Consider the following 21,194-nt stretch of genomic DNA (forward strand, 5'->3'; position numbering starts at 1 on the left):
AGCTGCTATAACAAGCTGGCCTCCACATTTCAGTGGCTTCACACACCCGGAGTTTGTTTTCCGCTCAGTAGCACTAAGCAGGGGTAAGGTGGGTGGCTTTTCCAACAGGGGACTCAGGGACCAGGCTGTTCCTGTCTGTGGCTGCGCCACCCACCAGCCGCCCTCTGCTCCCAGCTGGCAGGTAGGGCCAGAGCCAGGAGGGGCAGGTGTGGAGGCTTTTACGAGCAGCTCGGCTTCCACCTGCACTCAGTCACATGGCTGCACCTGACTGCAGAGGATGCTGGGAGAGGTGGAAGGAGGAAGAGGAAAGGGGGTGGTGAACAGCCAGCCGATCGCCCCCGCACACGGAGGCCCCGAGGTTGCCTGCGCGACACCGTTAGGCATCCCCGGCGGACGGAGGTCGCTGGGATCCGCTGGGTGAACACGCCAACCTCACTGCAGCGCCCCCTGCGCCACGCTGCCTGGAATTGCGCCTGGAACAGCGCAGCGTGGGAAGCCCACTCCTCCCCTCGCTCAGCAAACCCCGGCAGCAGCGCCTGAGAAGACGTGCGTCCCGCCCCCCACACCACCCCCCGGGGTGGGGGGGGCTTTCCGTGTCCCTGGAACCAACAGACCCGGGAAGAAACTGCAGAACGGGGAGCGGTGTCAGAAATGCACCCAGCGCCCCCGTGCCGCAGGGAGTCGCCTCAGAGCCGCGGCTCAAGGCCCACGGCGGAGGAGGCCACTCGAGAAAGATCTCCACAAAGCTCGAGAAAGATCTGCCCGCGGCTCCGCCCCTCACCGCTGCCGGCCCGGCCCGCCCCGCCTCTCCGCAGGAACCGGGTTCTCTGCGCTGCAGATTTCGTGCAGGTGGGTGGGTTACTCATGCCCGCGGTCGTGACATCGGTCTGCAGGAGGGTTTCTCAGGCCTCCTGGCCATCGGGGCCGGGTAATTCCTGGCGGTGCGTGTGTGCGCGGCGGGGGCAGGTGCTGCCCTCTGTGCAGTAGGATGCTTAGCGTCCCCCCCCCCCCCCCCGTCTGAGCTGGGACAACCCAAACGTCTCCAGACCTTGCCAAGGGTCCCCTGGGGGGCAAAGGCAGCCCCATTTGGGGACCGCCAGTCTAGAGCAGCGGTTCTCACACCTGATTATGCATTTGGATCACCTGGGAGGCTACAGACCCGCACCAGCCCGGACCCAGGTGTGGGTCTGAAATAAATGAACGCATACGTCCGCAAAAGACCACAGGCTCAGGTTCCTACCAGCTTCGTGGGTAATAGCTGGTAACTGGGAGCAACCCCAGGGCCCGTCAACAGAATAGATGAACCAATTATGATCTCTTCGTATGGTGGAATGATATCCATAGAGAAGGAAAAAAACCAACGACCTGCGGGAATCTCACCGATGGTGAGTGGAGAGAAAGCAGCCTCCCATCAGAGCCCACGCCGTATGATCCCGTGTATATGAGGCTCTACAACAGGCAGAACTAATCTGTTCGGGCAGCGGTGGGGAGAGCGAGTTATGTCCAGGGTGCGTTCCGGGGATGCTGGGGATGTTCCGTGGTGGCCTACAGAGCGACGCGTGGGTACGTGTGCCCGGGTCGTGCGCTGATGATGTGCGCCTCTCGCCGAATGTAAGCCCTTCCTTGTGTTGGTTTGCTGTGATCGCTGGGGGAAAATACGATCAACCTGGGGGTGTGAGAGAACTGTGTTTATTCTCTCTCGGTTCTGGAAGCCGGAACTGTGAAATCAAGGTGTCAAGGCCATGCTCCCTCCGAAGGCTCTCGGGGACGATCCTTGCTCATCTCTTCCGGCTTCTGGTGGCTGACAGCTGTCCTCGGCTTGTGGCCACATCCCTCCCATCTCTGCTTCTGTGGTCACATCTCCCTCTCCCTCCCTATAGGGACACAAGTGATCGCTCTCGGGCCCACCTAATGATCCGGGATCGTTGATGCATCTCAGGATCCTTAGTCGTATCTGGAAACTCTTTGCCATGGAAGCTAATGTGTGTAGGTTCCAGGGATTGGGACCTGGTGTCTTTGGGGACCATTATTCACCCTGCCACATACCTAAATTAAAAAGGAATTTAAAGAATTACCCGAGGGATGGCCCTACCCCATACCAACTGACCCAGAATGCCTGCTGTGACACAGCGGTCCTGGGAGGCAGGGTCCCGGGGGGCCGTGGCTGCGGAGCACAGGGAATGTGCCTTTCTGGTCCATCACTTTATCAGCAGTAAAGTTGACTTGACGCACTTACCAAACGCTGAGTGAGCAAATGCACGAAGGAATACAGATCTGTTTTTTTACTTGTAACACTTCCGACACCAAATGAATGGGTTTTCCAGTTCACCGTGGACACCGGCTGGGTGTCCTAAACTTAATTCGATCCTGACGCTACCTGGAGACCCCATAGTGTAAGGCTCAGACCCCCAAGACTGCCCCACTTCGGATGCCAGTCACAAGCAGGGGGTCCCCAGGTCCCCCACACTTCTGTCCGACTTGGCTGCACTTTGAGGGTTCCCCCCCACCCCCTCCTCAGGTTTGAGAATCTGCTGGATCAGCTCACAGGGAAATGTTACTTCCATTTACTGGTTTATTATAAAGGACGCAAATGAACAGCCAGGTGAAGGGGTGCACAGGGCGAGGTCCAGAAGGACGAGCTGTCCCATGGAGATTGGGGGGTGCCACCCTCCCGGCACATGGGTGCATTCACCAAGCCGGAGGCTCTCCAAACCCCTTCATTCAGAGTGTTTATACAGGTTCCGTTAGGAAGGCATGACGGGAGTAGTCACCGGCCGCTGGTGACTGACTCAGTTTCCATCCCCTCTCCCTTGCCTGGAGCTTGGGGGTAGGGCTGCAAATTCCAACCTTCTCATTACCCAGCTGGTTCCTCAGGGGCCACAAGGGTCACCTCATTAGCATAGACTCAGGTGTGGTTGAAGCTGTCTCCTTAGGGATAAACAAAGATGCCCGTTAGGAGAGCTCTTATGTCCGGAAGCTGGAACGAAAACCACATAGATTTCTTTGAAAAAAACAATTTTGTTAATGTTTTATTTATTTTTGAGACAGAGAGAGACAGAGCATGAGCAGGGGAGGGGCAGAGAGAGAGGGAGACACAGAATGTGAAGCAGGCTCCAGGCTCCGAGCCGTCAGCACAGAGCCCGACCTGGGGCTCGAACTCACAGACCGTGAGATCATGACCTGAGCTAGAGTCGGCCGCATAACCGACTGAGCCACCCAGGCGCCCCGACCACGTGGATTTCTTATCACCGTAGAGAGTGTTGCCACCGGAGACTGGAACGATGTGAAGTGATGAGACTCAGCCTCCAGCCCCAGCCCTGCCCCTTAGCAGCTGAGTGGCCATGGCCCAGTCCCCTCCCCTGTCCCACCCATACCCTCCTCAGGAAAGTGGGGACACCAGCACCGTGGGGCGAACTCACGGGATGATGTCTGTCCCCGCAACCTGTTTGAAATCCAAAACAAACGCATTTAATCCACGCGGAAGCGGCCGACACCGAGCCCGTTGGTAAATACTTTGTTGGTAGATCAAGGTCAAGGGATGCAGGGCGTTAGGCGGGTGGGATTTGTGTACCTGGCTGCGTGTTGGCCTAAGACACGCTCCCTGCGAACGTGCCGGCCTTGCGAGATGGCCGAGCACTCCTTGAAGGCAATGGGGACGGAGCCCCAGAGAACCTAGGCGGGGATGCTTTAGGCCCTCTTGACAAGGAGGGCTGGAAAACCCTTTCCAAGTTGATGATGATGTCCTAAACCAGGTTCGCTTTGCCTGCATGCCACGTAGCTTGCCGCGGAACAACAAACAAAAGAAAACCAACAGCAAGACAAAAGCCCCATTCTGGAGAGCACGGGGTCCGATGGCCTTTCCGCAAGAAGCCTGGCTTGGGCTTGGGATTTCAGGCAGGTTTGTGAGGGAAGAAAAGGGCCTGGTCCCATGGAAATTTCCTAGTAGGGTTTATTTGGAAGCGAAGGTTTGGCAGCCCTGACCCAGTCTCCTTGGCTAGACAGAGCCTCTTTGGAGAGAGTCAAAAACAACAGAAAGATGGAAATGGTTCTTGAATGAGCTGGTGTTAGTGGAATCCTCTGCCTCCGAAAAGAACTGCCCGAGCCCAGGCCCGGCTTCCCTCGCTCGATGGAATTCAGCTCCACTCACCTGTGGTCAGCAAAACAACCCCCCCCCCCCCACCGCCCTCCCCGCCAGACGTCCTTGCCCCAATTCCCGGAACCCGTGAGTATGTGACCTCACACGGCAAAAGGGACTTTGCGGACGCCACTGGGTTTGGGACCTTGTGATACGGAGGTCGTCCTGGGTGGCCCACATGGGCCCAAGGTAACCACTGAGTCCTAAAATTCCAGAACCTTTCCAGCTGGGATCAGGAAAAGAGAAGAAGGCTCGTGAAGATGCTTCCTGGCTGTGAACACCGCTGCAAGGGCCAGGAGCCCAGGAAAACACCCAGCTACAAGCTAGAAAGGCAGGGAGTGGGGTGGTCCCCTGGAGCCCCCGAAAGGAACCCGGCCCTGCCGACACCTCGATTGAGCCCAGTGAGACCTGTGCTCAACTTCTGGCCTCCGGGATGTGGACAGTCGGTGTCGTTTGAGCTGCTACGTTGGCAGAAACTGGTTCCGGAAGCAATAGAAAATCGAAACGTCACCTTTTCCAGGCACCTACTGTGTGCCTGCTTGCTGGGAGGAGGTCCCTCATCCTCTCGGCCACTCAGGCCTTGCAGCTCGTGATTGTGTCACTGCGGAGGAAGCTGATGCTCAGTGACGTGACCTCCAGAGACCCAAGCGGGGAGTCCAGCCGCCCTGAGCCCCCGGCGGCTCCCCGGCAGGATGGGCGTGCGAGGGTGACATTTTCTTCCTGGCTGCCGCTGTGAAGCTGTGAGGAAGGCCGCCCTGGTTCCCGTGTGCAGGGATTTTTCTGCCAGACGCCATCCTGGTGGATAAAGGCTACGAGGTTCCTGCTTGGCAGGACGGGAGGCAAGGCCCCTGGCCCGTCGCGTAGACCCTGACTGCTGGCTGTGTGACCTCAGGCTGGTCCCCAAACTTCTCTGGGCAGTGTGTTATTTGGGCTGGCAAACACCCCGTGCAGGGTCAGCCTCCAGGGAGCGCGTGAGCCAATCCGGTCCCGGTCCAGGGGACTGGCCGGGCTGGTGCTGCCGTGGGGTCTGTGCACATGGCCTGGAAGTCACACGGGGCCCTCTCGACAAGGTCAAGCCATTCTGCGATCCGACAGGCAAAGGCACCTGTTTCTTTCTGCCGGGAGTCCCTGTTCTCACCGCCCATCCTTGACTCGGCCTGGGTGCGGGGCTGGCGCTGGGACGCTGGGCTCCGTCCCCGGGTCACGGCCCAGCCCTGGCCTGGCTTTGCCAGCGGGCAGCTGGCCGACCTCTGGCCGGCCGCCCCCGGGAGGGAAACACGCGGAACGTATGTTTGTGAGGGCGGGTGGGACAGCCCAGGGGTCCCCGGCTGTGCCTGGCTGTCCCCCCTCCCCCACAATGGCCAGGGGGGCCATCAGCACGAGAAGGACGTGTCCTTCAGAAAGACAGGTTACCTGCCCCCAAACCTGTGAGTGCCCTGATTTGGAAATAGGGTCTTTGCAGATGTCCGGGGGAATGGGGTCGTGCTGGATTAGGGTGGGCCTCGATCCAGTGACCGGGGTCCTCGTGAGAAGAGTGGAACTTAGACACACCGGGAGGAGGGCAAGTGACACTGGAGGTGGAGGTGGAGGTTGGAGTGACAGGTCGGTAAGCCCAGGGACGCCAGGACTGCCGGGGGCGCCCGAAGCCGGGGCGGCGAGCGAGCGTCCCTGAGAGAGAGGGCCACCTGCCCACGCCTTGACCTTAGACCCCCCCGGCTCCAGAACTGCGCCTCCGCTGGGCTGAGCTCCCAGCTGGTGGCCCTTTGTTACAACAGCCCCGGGACCCGCCCGCGCCCACTGCCGCTGTCACCCTCCGGTCACCGCTCAGACGGACGCGAGAGAACGTGCTGGTCTCCTCCCATCTGAACCCGTCCAAGGGCAAGGCTGGCCTCTGTCCACAGCTTACGGGCTTCCTCCGTTGTTGGGGGCTAAGCTGCTCTTTTCTGAAGGGAAGGCGGCCGGCGACACCCCGTTTCCCAGATGGAAAAACCAAGGCTCTCGGGGGGCTCCCCACGCCCACGCCGTCGCTCAGCTCTCCACAACCGCGTCTCCCGCTGCCCGCCCGGGTCAGCCTCCTTCCCGCCCAGATGTTGGACCGAGTCCTCGGAGTTCCCGGCAGAGGGGAGAGGTCAAGAAATTTCCGAGCTCAAATGAGGACAGCCGCCTGGCTCTGTGACCTGCTTCGTGGAGAGCCTGGGAGGCGACTGTGGGGCAGCGAGCTGGTCGGTGACTCCAGCCCGGGCAGCGCGACCCGTTTCCCTGAGCTCACACCGCCCTCGGCCCTGTCGAAACAGAAGCGGGCTCCGTCCAGGCCTGAGGTTGTGGCCGCTGGACGCCTGGAGCCCGACTGGTCAGCCCAGCCCAAGCCGCACCGCCACTGAGAGCCACCAGAAGCCACAGGAGCCTCCCCACCCAGGTGACCTCTCCTGCACTGTGCAGGCCCTGTTGTCTGCTGAGCACCCACAGTGGCGCCCGTCCTGGAGCGGGGGGTCAGACCGGGTACGGCCTTCCGTCCCCAGAACAGGCCAGGCACACACCGCCTGCCGGGAAGGCTCCGTGGGCCCCGTGCGTGTGGGCGGGGTGCTGTTTCTGCAGAGCCACGGGGGCTGGGAGGGCGACCGCCAGATGACCGCCTTCCAGCCCTGGAACCCCGTATTTCAGAAGGGGACAGCAAGGCCCCTAGAGGGGGAGTGACCGGTGGAAGGTCCGGCCACTCGGGCAGGGAGGCAGGCGTGTCCCACAGGACACGCACGTGGGGCGCAGAAAGTTGGGGTGCAAGGCAGAGTGTAGGCCCCTGGGGCGTGAGATGGGAGGTGGCTCGGGGCCGAGGGGCGTCGTGGGCCATTCTGGGAGTGGGACCTCTCTGGAAACAGGAGCGGGCTGCAGCTGGGGCTGACGGCTATACTAGGGGACCGGCTCGTCGTTGGTGGCAAAACAGACCTCCCGAAACTGTCTGGTAACCAGCTGGCTGTCCCCCCTGAGGGCACCTCTGTCATTCTGACGTCTCGGGCCCCTACCCCCTGATGCCTCATTTTCTGGGGTCACATGTTCAGATGCTGGGTGTTCAAAATGCAGCCCAAGGGCCAGCCACTTCCCCCCACCTGCACCTGCCTCCGCCTGGCCCGAGCCACGTCTCCTCTCGCCCGGACCTCACCGGGGGCTCCCCGCTGCTGTCCCTGTGCCCCTCCCCCTCACCGCCCCTACATTCCGTCCCAATGTGGCAGGTCAGGGGGTGTTCCTGTGCCTCCCCAGCTTAGAAGGCTCCGAGGCTTTCCGTCTGTGTCGGGGTGAACAGTTGGCCCGACCATTCGTGGCCACCTGTAACACGTGACCTTATTTGGAAATAGAGTCTTAGCAGATGTCAAGTTTAGAGGTGGTCATACTAGGGTGGGGTGGGCCCTGGTGCAAAGATGTGGGGTCCTTGGAGGAAGAGGAAATTTGGTGGCCTGGGGCCACCAAGAACCGATCTTCCCCTGGGGCCGTGAGAGGGAGCTCGGCCCCGCCGAGGCCTTCATCTCGGGCTCGCGGCCACCAGAGCTGTGAGAGAACACGTCCTTTGCTTCAGGACCCCCAGTTCTTGGTCCTTTGTCACAGCAGCCCCCAGAAGATGAAGGCAGCGGCCAAACATGGCTCAGAAACACCGCACCCTCCCTCTGCCTGCAGTGCCCATCGTATGGCAAAGGCCCTGAGAAGTCCTGCAGGGAAGAACAGGTTCCACTTTCCTGTCACCCGTGATCATTCGCTCCCCAAAAGCATCTCACCCGCCCTTTAACTTGCCCTCTCAGGCGATAACGCTTTGGGAAGTGCTGGACTCGAAAATCCCTAAGGTCCGCTCCAGACTGAAAATCCTGTGGCTTCTGGAATGGGAAGTCGAGCCCCACGACATAAATAGAAATTTGTATGCCTCATTAGGCGCTATTTTTAAAAGCAGCCAGCATGCCGTCCCATTTGGGGGGCAGCACAGCCAGCCTGTGGGAGAAAATCGTTCTAGTCGAGCAGTCAGATACGAACTCCACCGACCACGCGGGGCCCTCCGTCTGAGGCCCACGGATGCGTGAAGGAGAATACATCGCGCAGGGTTATTTCCTGGGGCTGTGTTTTCTCGAAGTGGAGCTGCCGAGTCAAAGACCTCGTGTTTTTGAAGTCATTGGATTCACAGCATCGAGCCGGCTCTCCAAAAAGTGGTACACGTTTAAGCTCCCACCAGCACAGACGGGAGGAGCCCATCCCCCACTCTTCCGTGCCAACGCTGGGCATCGCCACCCTTGACACCTTGCAATTGTCCCGTGTGTCTCGACCACAGAAGTCAGCAAGTGTGCCTGTTGGGTCATCTGAGTCTCTACTGAATCGTGTCCAGAAAAGCCTGCCCGCAAGCCCATCCCCACCAACGGGGGATTCTTGCCGGTGGCCGGCCATTGGCGCCCTGAGGTCAGGCCAACCTTTTCAGAGGAGGCAGCAAACCTCACTCAGGTTTGGCCCCAAACACTGAACTCTGAGAGAGAGAGACGATTCGGTGTCATAGGATCGTTCCCCAGGGGCAGGGCTGGGTAGAGAAAAGAGGTCAGCGTTTGGGGTCCGGAGAACACGGGGTTTGTCCCGGTCTGGCCCCTTTCTAGCTCCGTGAGCTTGGGCCACACACGTGACCTCCTTGTGCCTCCGTTCTGTCATCTTTGATGTGGGATGATGACACCCCCAGCCTCTCCGAGCTGTGAAGGATTACGTTATTTCTTCGTTGTGAGATGGGCTTTGTGGATGTGACCCTAGTACGAGCTGGGGTTCCAGATAGCACAGTCTGGACGGCATTGCAGACAAGTGTGATCCACAAGGAATCTGGAGTTGTACTTGCAATGCCCTAGAAACATTAAGGGGATCTACTTAAAAAAAAAAAAATTTAATGTTTATTTTTGAGAGTGAGCGAGCAAGCAGGGGAGGGGCGGGGGGGGGGGACAGGGAGGGGTTGGGACAGAGGATCTGAAGCGGGCTGCGTGCTGACAGCAGAGTGCCCGATGCGGGCCTTGAACTTACAAGCCGTGAGATCATGACCTGAGCTGAGGTCAGACGCTTAACTGACTGAGCCCCTAAGGGAATCTGCTTCTTAACCCACCATTAGGGTTCCCAAATCCTGCGGCTGCTTCTCCACGACCCCCTTACCCCCCTGCAGCGACCCCAGACCTCACCCCCCAAATCCAGCTTTCGTGTTTGGCCTTGAACCCCCCTCCCCGGCCTCAACCCTGCCTGATGATGAAGATAGGCCTCCTCTCCCTGGTTTTGCTGGTTTTCCCATCGCTTTTCTCTAGGGTCCGGAGTCTCCACAGTAAGGGGGAGAACCCTCACCTGGGTTCTCCTGCCTCTATAGGTCCTGGTTCCCTCTATTTCCCCCCAGTTCTGCCTAAAACCTGGAACCAGCCTGGGAACAACAGAGCTGCGGAAGGCAGGGAGGAGGAGGAGGAAGCCGAGTGGGCGAAGACATCCTCTAATTGGGGGGCGGGGACCCGTCATGTGGATGTACTTGTGCGTGCGCATCATCTTACGAGCTCCTGGCTCCCCTTTGCTTCTCCTCTTTTAGCCGAAGCCCTTTGACATCCTCGGTCTCCCTTCCGTGAACGGGTTCCTCCCTCCCACTGTCCCCAAAGGAGCGGTGAGGGGGGCAGATCATGACCTGGACTTTGGGGCCAATATGGTGGCCCCAGCCTCAGGAGGTGCCCGGGGTGGGGGAATGGCTTTGAGGACGGTCCGGAGGGTCTCCTCGGGGGCTGGTTCTTTGTCCAGCCCCTTCCCTCCCATTGCCAAGGGCTTGGTCCCCAGCCTTGGTTCTTATACAGAGCGTGTGCAAACACAACGCGGCCATGGGGTCACCTCTTTCCCCCTTGTCCTCATGTTCCACGCTGGCACCCCGGAGAGGGCCAGGACGTGGGTCGTGTTTCCCGCCTCCCCCTGAACCTCAGCTCACCACCCAGCATCCCCAGCACACTCTGCTCCTGTGGTCCCTTCCAGCCCCGACAGGAGGGTGGGGAAGAGCCAGAGAGATGCGGTCAGCGGGTCAGCCGGGCTTCTGCTCAGGAACCGTGTGGCATCACACAAGATGCTGAATCTCTCAAAGCCTCGGCACAAATGCCGTCAGGCGTTGGTCCTGGGAGGTTAGAGGCCAGGAAACCAGAGGACATCTCTGACCTCCCTCTCCCATCCAGCATGGGGCCCAGGGCTCGGCCAGGCTGGGTGTGGGAGCGTGGGCAGGGCTGGCCCACACCCGAGGGTCACAGTGGTGGAGGGCCGGGGACCTCCCTCCCCACGTAGGTGTGGCAGCCGTGCAGTGGAACCCCGTGCAGCAGGGAACAAGGTGGGGGTCTCTGCGTGGGTGTGGCATGATCCCCAAGATACACCATCGAGTGAAAAACAGCCACGTGCCCGACAGTTATGTGGCCGTCACATAACGCACGCGTGCACACAGACATGGGCATGAATGTCCGGGCAGGGACCGGCCAGGACGTCACTCTGTGGCCGGCCGTCTGGGCCCGTGCTCCCGGAGAGGATGCCAGCTGCTAGCGTGAGTGGCCCTCGGGGCTGCTGGGAGCCAGCAGTCTCGGTGGGGTGGGGACAGGGGCTGGGATCCCGGGGGGTAGACGCGTGTCGAGGCGGGGGACGGAGCTCTGACCCGGGCTACGACGCGGGTGGCCCCTGAAGACGCGCCACGTGAAGGGAGGCGACCGTACTTGTGCGACTCCGTCTATAAGAAGCGTCCGGCAGGCGCAAACCCACAGAGGCAAAGCGGATGGGTGGTCACCAGCGGGGGAGGAGTGGCGCGGCAGCTGACGGGCGCGGGGCTTCCCGGGGTGGGGGTGCCCAACGCTCGGAGGGCACGGAATGCCACTCGACTGCTGACTTTAAAACGGTTAGTTTTATGTCACGCGAACTTCGCTTCGATACGTTATTTCAAAAGAAAAACAAGCCGTTGCTGCCTCAGTCGGCAGAGCATGCGACCTGATCTCGGGGTCGTGAGTTCGAGCCCCACACCGTGCACAGAGCTCACTTTAAAAAATAAAAATAAAAACAATTCAAATGCTGTCCTGGGCGCGTGTGCATTTAGGGGAGCGGCTGCCAGCTAGGTTGGCCAGGTAGGAACCGGGACCCAGGGAAGCCGTGACTCTGCATTTCCAGGTGAGCTCTCCTGATTTGTACGCGCGAGACTCACTCAAGGTATCTTACCAAAGCCCCGGGGCCACATCCGGGTCAAGCACCGGCCCGCAGCGTCTCCCGCAGCCGGGGACAGAGTGCCCACCCCTGGTCCAGCGCCTGGACGGCCGCCCCCACCTCCTCGGGCTCTGCTGGGAGAAGGGAGGGCGGGTGGAAAAGAACCCCCAGCGGAGAAAGGCCCGGGCAAACATCGAGATGCTTCTGGCTTCTCAAGACCTAAGCCGTGGCCTGTTTAAACGTCTGCTCTGGTGGGACTTTGTTGTAAACGGACTCGGTTTTGTTGAGCTGCTTGAGTTTTTATTTGTTTAAAAAAAAAAAAAAAAAGCCCGCAAGACCATCTCAGGCGAGAACACAGGGTTAGTCCGGAAAAACCAAGAAAAGGGCGAAAGAGACGGACGAGGAACCCAACCGCCCGCTGCACGGCGGGCGGGCGTGAGGTCTTGCGTGGCCGCGAAGCCCCCACCCCGTAGCGGGCACTACGTTTCTCGAGTACCTGCCGCACACAGGCGTCGCGGCCAGCCCCGTGGCTCCAGTCCCCCCGCAGACCGCACGAGGCAGAACCGTTAGCCATCATCTCGCAGACGAGGACACTGAGGCACGGAGGGGAAGGCGGCGCTCCAGGCCACGCGGCTGGAAGGTGGCAGGGATGGGAACCGTAGCCGCATCTGGGAGGCTCTTTCCGCCACATTCCACGGCCACTCGGAGCCAATCTGCCCGTGGAGCGGGGACCCTCACGGGCGCCACCTGGTCACCGAGCTGTCGGGGTGTCGAATGGAGCCCCTCGCCGGCAGGCTGCCCAGGTCACCCAGCAGGCCACTGCCCCTGCTGCCCAGATGACGGGGTCTGACCTAGACTGAGGTCGGAGAAAAGCCGTGCACGGACCCCTCCTGGCTGCTCGGCCCCCGTCCCCTGCTTTCCACGGCAGACGTCATCCCTGGTCCCACTGCCCTCGGCGTGCCCACCGAGGACCCCGGCTGCCCACCCCGGAGGAAGGTGTCTGAAGTCCCTCGTCTTCAGAGGCCTGTCTGCAGACGGCTAGCCTGTGCTTTGGGAAACCTGCTTCGGACGAGCCTCTGCCTCCCCTGGCCGGCGACCGTTCGTGTGGGCATTTGTCGGCCCCCGGGCACCTTCTCTGAGCTCAGCAGGCTGGGCCACGTGGGCTCCAGCAGCTCCTCCCGCCCCAGCATTCTCTGGTTTTAAGCAGCTCCCATTCCGGGTTGATGTCAAGGAGACAGAACTCTCACTAACCTAGTGGATAGACTGCAGTAAACCAGCCTTTCCCTGCCCCAGGGCCTTTGCATGGCTGTTCTCTCCCCGGCCCTTACCTGATTTCTCACTCTCCGTGATGTCCATCCTGATGTTCCCTCTCCTTGCTGTTTTTATAGCACGAGTCACAGTATACAACTGTGTATTCTCTTTGTCATACTGATGTCTACTGAGGGCAGAGGCGTCACTGGCACACAGTAGGCATTAGGTGTCCGTAAGCGTGTGTGGACCACAGGCCTGGAAGAGCCCCGGGTAGGAGTCTGTGGCCTGCGCGGCACGGGGACATCTGTGGTCTGGTGGTGCCCTCTGGTGGCATGATGCTGATACCACACTGAGAGCCGACCCCTTTCCCTTTCAGCGCTCCCTCCCCTGGGCTGGCCGCCCGCAGAGGGACCCGGCCACCAAGGTGACTTAGCGGCAGAAATTGGTGCTCCTGGAGTTCTGTGAGCTGCTTCCAGATGACCAGGTGAGTTGGGAAGTCAGCCAGCTTCTCACATTATTATGAAGTCGCTGCTGTTAATGTTAGACATAAATGGCCACCAGGAGCCACCCGTGGGTCCTGGAGCAGCCTCTCCGACTCACCGCCTGGGACCCTTGGGGCCAGAGTGCCCTCCCTCTCCCCAGGTGCCCACTCTCCGCAGCTGGCTCCTGCAGGCTTTAATGAAGGCTGTGGTGGCCGTGTCCTGGCCATTGACCCAGCTCTGTCCTCCCCCCCCCCCCCCGCCTCCCCCCCTCCCCAGGATTTGCGTTAAACTCACAGAGAAAAGACCACGTGGGGCTGGAGTCTGAGCCAGGGGTGGACACACACATCCCAGACACTAAAGTATGAGGTCTGAATATCGGAGCAGAGCCCAGAAATCCCGGGTTGGGCCCAGCACCTGCACACGTGCGGGGACCAACACAAAGGCTTCTCTGGAGGGAAGGGGTCACGGGGACGTGGACGGGCGTCGCTCGAGCGCACAGGGGGGTCGCGGGGCCGTGATGCAGCCTGGAAACAACGATGGCGTTTTGAGGCTATATTCTGCAGTTCGGAAGTATGTGCTAAAAATGTTACTGAAATAATCTCAGTGAAAGATGCAATTCGTGTTACTGTTTTCGATTTGTTTATTCAGAAAAGGGTTTTTTTTAATGGGCGCCTGAGTGGTCAAGTCGGTTAAGCGTCGGACTCTCGGTTTCAGCTCAGGTCGTGATCTCATGGTTTCGTGAGTTCAAGCCCCGTGTTGGGCTCTGCGCTGACCGTGAGGAGCCTGCTTGGGATTCTCTCTCGCTCTCTCCCCGCCCCTCCCCCACTCGTGCTTTGTCTCTCTCTCTCAAAAACAAATAAAAAACAGAAGATATTTTTATTACTTTTTAAACTCAGTACTTAGAAAAATAAAAACAGAGGAGAACTAGATGATGCTAGCCAGAATGGCCATGTGGGATCCTCCTCCTTCCCTCCCTAGTGAGGACCTTCTGTAACCTCAGGGAGCCTCGGTCTTTTGGTGTGTGAAATGCGCACAGTGTCATCTGCCTCAAGGTTGTAGTGAGATGCAGTCAGGTCCAGGAGGGCATCTGGGAAACTGGAAATGTCGAAACGGTGTCCTGGGCATCGTTACTATTAAACCTTGCACTGGGAGCTCCTCTCAGAACTCGTGCGAATTCTACTGGCCAGGTGAAGACAAGCCCCTGGGTTTTCGGAGGGCCAGTCGCTGTACGTGGGTAGTGTCCTCGCACACACACGCATGCCTCCCCGTGGCCAAGGGGCACGTCGCGTTCGGTCGCCCCACGTTAGGAGCTTGTCACAGAAGGGATTTCAGAGCTGGCGCGCCACCTTGTAGGTCGTGCCCGTGACACGGCCGAGCCTGACCGTGAAGTCAGGATAATGCTGTGTTTACTGAGCTTCTGCACCCAAGGGGCCACGCGTGGGACCACTGTTAAGAAGAACCCAAGGGGCACGAGGGTCCTAAGTGAACGTACAAGCCTGCTCCCATCTCATCATCTCGTTGGGATGTGCCGGCACCGAAGAAAATCTCATCCACGCAGCAGAGCGCCCACTGCCCAACTCGGTCCCGAGAGAGACGGCTGCACGACGGGCCGGGTACCTCCAGGATCTGGGTTGGCAGACACGAGAAGGGAGGCAGCGTGACAGTGGCGATAGCGAGTCTCGTCTGTGGGATCGAGTGACGTCACCGTGGACCTCTGCGCTCGTCCAGTCTTTCCTGGAGTTGCTGTGTGTTTCCTGGAAAACGTGCAGGGGCCAAGTTCACGTCCGACCCGTCACCTCGCAGACGTTCCTGTGGCCGCTTTCAGGCTCTCGGAGGCTCGTGTGCCCTGCAGCAGGCTTGGGTGCTTGTCTGTTTGGGGTTCCCCTGGGAACTGTTGGGCCGGGTAGGAGCCCCCACCTTCCTCCCTCCTTGGCGTCCCCAAGGATGACCATCAAAATGAGAAGAGGAATGAAAGACGAAGTATGGTGAAGTCAAACATCTCCTTTAGCGGAAATGCTCCTTGTTCATCAGTTTCGTCAAGTTCCTCCTCCCAAAAAAACCCTTCCTCAAAATATGTGCCATGAACACGGCTGCACCCCGGAACACTCACGCAGAGCGTCCTGTTCCCCGCACACACCCCCGGCACTTGTCCTTGTCGGTTCTTTCTGAGGGCTATGCTGTTTCTTCGTGACTCGGTCTTGGTAGGCTGTACGTTTCTGGCAAGGCGCTCTCTTCTCGGTGTCCAGTGAGGCGGCATATGATTGCTTATAGTAGTCCCCTGTGGCCGTTTTTATTTCTGTGGCATTGGTTGTGATGTCTCCTCCTTCGTTTCTGATTTTATTAAGTCTTTACAGTCCTGTAAATAATACTGAAATGGAATCAGTAATCAAAACCACCCCCAACACAGAGAAGTCCAGGACCCGACGGCTTCCCTAGTGAACTCTACCGAATCTTTAAGAGGGAATTAATGCCCGTCCTTCTCAGACTCTTCGGAAAAACCGAAAAGGAGGAAACACTTCCAAACTCATTTTACGGGGCCAGCATTACCCTGACACCACAGCCAGACACAGACGCTGCAGGAAAACCACGGACCAGTATCTCTTATGAGAGGACACGCAAAAATCCTCGACAAAACAACAGCCAACCAAATCCGACAGCAGATCAAAAGAACCCCACGCCACAACCAAGCGGTAGTCATCCCTGGAACACACAGGTGGTTCAACAAACAAAAATCAATTCGTATGATTCGCCACGTTAACAGAATAAAGCATAAGGATCTCTCACACTCGTCTCAACAGATGAAGAAAAGGTATCTGGCAAAATTCAGCACCCTTCCATGACTTAAAAAAAAAAAAAAAAAGCTCAACTATAAATAGAACGTACCTCAACATAATATATGTGTGAAAAGTCTACAGCTAACATCACACTCAGCAGTAAAAATCAGGAACAAGGAGGCCCATTTCACCACTCTTAGTATCGTACTGGAGATCCTAACCAGAGCACTTAAACACAAAAAAGAAGCAGAATGCACCCAAATTGGAAAGGAAGAAATAAAACTGTCCCTGTCTGCAGATGACCTAATCCTACATATTGAAAACTCTCAAGATTCTACAAAAAACAAAGCAAAACAAAAACACTGTTAAAACTAAGAAACAAATGTAAGAGAAGTTGCAAGATATAAAATCAACATGCAAAAAATCAGTCACATACCTACACACTAACAACAAACTACCTGAAGAGGGTATTCCGAAAACAATTCCACTTACACCAAAAAGAATACGATACCTGGGGATAAACTTATAAGGAGAACTTTGTATAAACTACTAAAATATTGGTGAAAGAAGTTAAAGACACAAATGGAAATACATCCCATGTTCATGGACTGGATCATTAAAATGTCCACACTACCCAAATTGATCTACAGATTCAAAGTGATCCCTGTCAAAGTCCCAATGGCATTTTTTACAGAAATAGAAAAATAATTTAAAACTTCATCTAGAACTACGAAAAGATGACAAATAGCCAAATCAATCATGAGAGCAAAGAATAAAGCTGCAGTATCACACTTCCTCACTTCAAAATATATTACAAAGTCACAGTGATCAAAACAGTATGGTAATAGCATAAGCACAAACATACAGCCCGACGGAACGGAACAGAGCCTAGAGATAAACCCAGGCATTTATGGTCAGCTGATCTCTGACAAGGGTGCTAAAAACACATAATGGGGAGAGGACAGTCTCTTCAACAAATGGTGGTGGGAAAATTGGAGATCTACATGCAGAAGAATGAAAATTGGACCCTTACCTTCCCACCTACACAAAACTCAACTCAAAATGGATTCGACTGCACAACTCCAGGGCAGAAGACACGGGGTGAGAACTTAGGTCTACACAGAAACCCGCACACGGACGTCTGTAGCAGCTTTCCTCGTAGCTGCCAGAGCTGGGCGGCGACCAAGATGCCCTTCCAGAGGTGGGTGGCTAAATTCACTGCGGCACACCCAGGCAACGAAGTCATCACTCCACGCTAAAAAGAAATGAGCTCCCGAGCCACGAAAAGTCACGGAGGAAACGCGTATGGTCGTCACTAAGTGACAGAAGTCAGTCTGAACCGCCTCTGCGTCTGGTCTGAGCCCAACGACACGACGCTTTCTGGAAGACAAAGCTATGAAGACAGTAAAGATGAGCGGCTGCCGGGTGGGGGGAGGGGAAGGAACGAACAGGCGGGGCCCAGAGGTTTCTTCAGGGCAGTAAAGATACCTGTGCACACCTGTCCTTACACATTTTCCCAAACCCACAGAGCTCACACTGAGAGTGGGCCCGAATGTGAACTACGGGCTTTCGGTGAAACGATGCGTCCGGGTCGGCTCACCACGATCACAGAGGTGCCCTCTGCTGGGGGCCGGGAGTGGGGAACGAGGGCATTCGGAAACCCACCGAACATTCCCCACAGTTTTGCTGTAAATCTAAAACCAGTTTTTTAAAAAGCTGGGTGGTTTTGTTTTGTTTTGTTTTTAAGAAAGGGAGAAAAGAACAAAGGATAAACGAAAGGTTCTCGGATATTAAAACTACCACTGCCTGAATAAAATATTCACCTAGGAGACAAAGTTAAGGATATTTCCAGGAAACAAAGAATAGACGGTAAGAAAGGAAATCAGAGGACCAGTCTAGGCAGTGCGACATTCAATCTGTAGGAGAAAAACAAAGTGGACAGGATGAAGTTCGCAAAGACGTAACACAGCACAGCACCCCCGGCCCCCAGAAGTGAAAGGCGCCTGGGTGGCTCAGTCAGTTAAGCGTCTGACTTCAGCTCAGGTCACGATCTCGCGGTCCGTGAGTTCAAGTCCCGCGTCGGGCTCTGTGCTGACCGCTCGGAGCCTGGATCCTCCTTCGGATTCTGTGTCTCCCTCTCTCTCTGCCCCTCCCCGCTCATGCTTTGCCTCTGTCTCTGAAAGATGAATAAACCTTAAAAAAAAAACTTTTTTTTTTTTTAAAGTGAAAGGCACGTGTCTGAGACAGAAGGGGTGCGCGAGCCTGACCAGAGGAGATCGGGTTCCATCCGAGGAGGCACAGACCCTCTTCAGCAGGTGAAAGACTGAATCAGAACCCGCAGTCTGGCTTACGGTGCCCATCAGCCGAGACGACCGTGGGATACAGGTATGTGCAAACAGGCTAACGTGCTGACAACCTCGAACCTTCTCAGGGAACTGGCAGAGAATGTGCTGGGGCAGCTGTGGCATCCAGATGTGGACCCCAGGGAGTGGGGAGCCTGAGCGCACGCGTCTCGGGACGGCTGTGCGGCACCCCCGGAGAAGCCGAGGCTCCTGGAGCAGGGCGGGCGGCAAGGCAGGAACCACCCCGTAACCAGGGAGGCGGGCTGGGGCGGAGGGAGACCTAGTGACAGGGAACAGGGCACACACACGGCACGGTTAGCTCTAGGAACAAACCTCGTCGCAGGACCCTGCTTGGTTTAGCAGCATTTGTTCTGTCATCTCGAGCTGTCGTACAGTATCGGGGTGCGGATACAGGGGGCGAGCGGGGAGGGGAAGGGAAAGTCGGCAGCGTGCCCCAGACGCCAGATGTGCTGTGCGTACCATCTCCTCGCCCTTCCCATCGGGCCTGGCAACCGAACCCTGCCTGCTCCGGCAGATCAAAAGCGAAACCTGGCATGCCTGGGTGGCTCAGTCAGTCGGTGACACGTCCGACTCTTGATTTTGGCTCCGGTCATGATCTCGAGGCTCGTGAGGTCGAGCCCCGCGTCAGGCTCTGCGCGGACAGTGTAGGGCCTGCCTGGATTCTCTCTCTCCCTCTCTCTAAATAAGCGAGCTTTTAAAACAACAAAGCAAAACCAGTCGCAGATCTGTAGCGGCGTATCTTCGCTTTGTGTCTTCGGGCTGTCTTTGCTCAAATTGGAGACGGTCTTAAATCTGGTCCCCGGTCCATAGTGTAGGCCACTTACCCTTTCATCGAGAGCATCGGAATGCCACTCCGGGCCACCCGCAGGACGCTCTTCTCCGCTCAGGCGGCCGAAACGAGTTTACGTACGATGGAAGACGGGATTAGTCACCTTTCTACTGGGATAATGTTTTCCCTCTCCATCTTAACCCCACGGTCACACTCCTGTGGGCGGAGTCAGCGTCACACCCTTAGAGGAGGGACACGGGGCACATGGCAGCAAAATCCTGCGTGGACGCGAGCCTGAGGGTCGCCGCCAGCCCGGCGTCTGTGCTCACGGCCGTGTCTCCGTGTTCCCACCCGTCCGGGATGCCAGCAGGCGCCTCACGGGATGGCGCGGGCCCTTCCTCCCTCCGTGGCGGTGGGAGTGCCCGGCCCGGCCGCCCCGCTCACGGGCCTGTGGCTCCCTCGAGCACAAACGCTATGTCTGTCGAATGAGGCTGTAGGCGCCGGGGCTCTGGATCCACGAGACGGATTTTTTAAAAAGTGTTTTTATTTCAAAGGGCACCAGAAACACCGCAGGAATGCTCACAACCAAGCGAAGTGGGACGCCAGGTGCCCCGCCGGAGCAGATGTGAAGTGTGGGCGCGGCAAAGTCCGCGAGGGCAGCGCCGAGGGCCCACGCCGCTCGTCAGGGCGCCGGAGCGTTTGGGGGCTTGGCCAACGCCGCGGGAGTGACGGCACCTGCCGGGCCGCGGGTGCCGGGAACCAGGGAGAAGCCAACTACCGAAGACAGCGACAGTGTGCGAGGACCCGCGCCACCTACCGAAGCGCCTGGGGCCGGCAAGGGCCGCCTCGCGTCGCATACGGGCGGTGCTGGAGGCGGCGAGGACACCGGACCTGCACACACTTGCCGAGTCTCACGGGAATCCACCACTTGGACCACTTTTTATTGATAAACAGGTACACACGTTAAAAGCCTCACACCGAAGCCGGACACACGCGCCCACCGCGGACAACGGATGTGCAGACACAGTGCGACTCCTGGCGGCTCGCCGCGTCTGGGCCCCTGGGGCCTGTCCCTCTGGTGGGGACACAGCCCCTGCCCCGGGGCTCTCAGTCCGTCTCCGGGACATGACATCCCTCTGCTTTGCTCGCCCGGCTACAGCTGCATGTCTCGGGTAGGTCCCCGGTGGATCTGCGTCAGCAGGGGCAGAAGCCTGACTAGGACAGGGTGCGGGTTCGTTAAAACCCAAACCCAAACCCAAACAGCTCATGGGTGAACGGAAAGGCGTAGAAGCCGGGAGGGGAACACCGGCTCTCGTCAGTGTGCAGGCAGGCTTGGAGGAGAGCCTCGGGCTTTGTCAAGGACCGCTTCGTCCGGAGTCCCGCAAAACAGGTTACAGACCGGGCAAGTTTAAGGCGAGTCCCCACGGAGGGGAGCTGTTTGCTTTCTGATGGAAGTTTAAGCTCTGCACCAAAGGTCCTACTGGATCGCTTGGGACGTGGGTGGAAAAACAAACATGAACGACACAAAAAATAAAGCTGTTGCCGTCCTGAATACTCTGCGAGTGACTGAGGCTCGGGGTCCCGGGGCTCTGTCTTGGGGTCCCCTCACGTCCTCCGTGCCGCCCGTGTCTCTCTGTGAGTGTCTGTGGCCATGCCCGCCCCCCTCCACCCCCGGCAGCAGCATGCGGCCACACGGCGTACCCGGCCGCCACGAGACTTCTCACCAAAGTGCCGCTAGGACACTCCTGATGTGGCTGGAACAAAAAAAAACATCAGTTCCGAGGCCCTCACGCACTCGGGACCTGGAAAATAAAGTCAAAACAGGAGGGCGACGAAGGACCACATGGGAGTGATTGTTCTTTGGATCAAGACATTCTCCAAAATGCAATACATTCATAATTCATGACAAGCCCCAGGGGACAAGGGTCCCGAGGCAGCTCTCCCCTCATCCCTGAAACCTCGGATTCTGGAAAGCAGCTCGCCGGCCGCACGCAGCTGTTACCTGTTAGGTCGCCGCAACAACACCGCCCATCTTAAGCACGCGCACGCGCACACACACGCAGACCTGCCGACAGGGTCGAAGCGGCCTCTTCGGGGCAGTGGGCGCGTGCCGAAGGCCACCTTCACCGTTCAGTGCACAGATCGTTTGCAAACTCAGTGCAAAGTATCGAAGCTCATCGAGACCAAAGTATTTTCTGTGTCAGGGCCCCTCCACGATCAAGGGCGCGCACT

The 21,194-nt window shown here is 58.0% G+C and overlaps 1 long non-coding RNA gene across 1 annotated transcript; it reads left to right on the plus strand.

Annotated features, from left to right (window-relative positions):
* The first annotated feature begins 235 nt into the window (after positions 1-235).
* On the plus strand, positions 236-20,679 carry LOC125158782 (uncharacterized). The gene is made up of 4 exons (XR_007149490.1): positions 236-849; positions 12,951-13,058; positions 18,055-18,215; positions 19,517-20,679. It is a non-coding gene; the product is annotated as an uncharacterized LOC125158782 (long non-coding RNA).
* Positions 20,680-21,194: the final 515 nt, after the last annotated feature.

Source organism: Prionailurus viverrinus, unplaced genomic scaffold (genome assembly GCF_022837055.1).
Source record: "Prionailurus viverrinus isolate Anna unplaced genomic scaffold, UM_Priviv_1.0 scaffold_38, whole genome shotgun sequence".
NCBI classification, from domain to species: domain Eukaryota; kingdom Metazoa; phylum Chordata; class Mammalia; order Carnivora; family Felidae; genus Prionailurus; species Prionailurus viverrinus.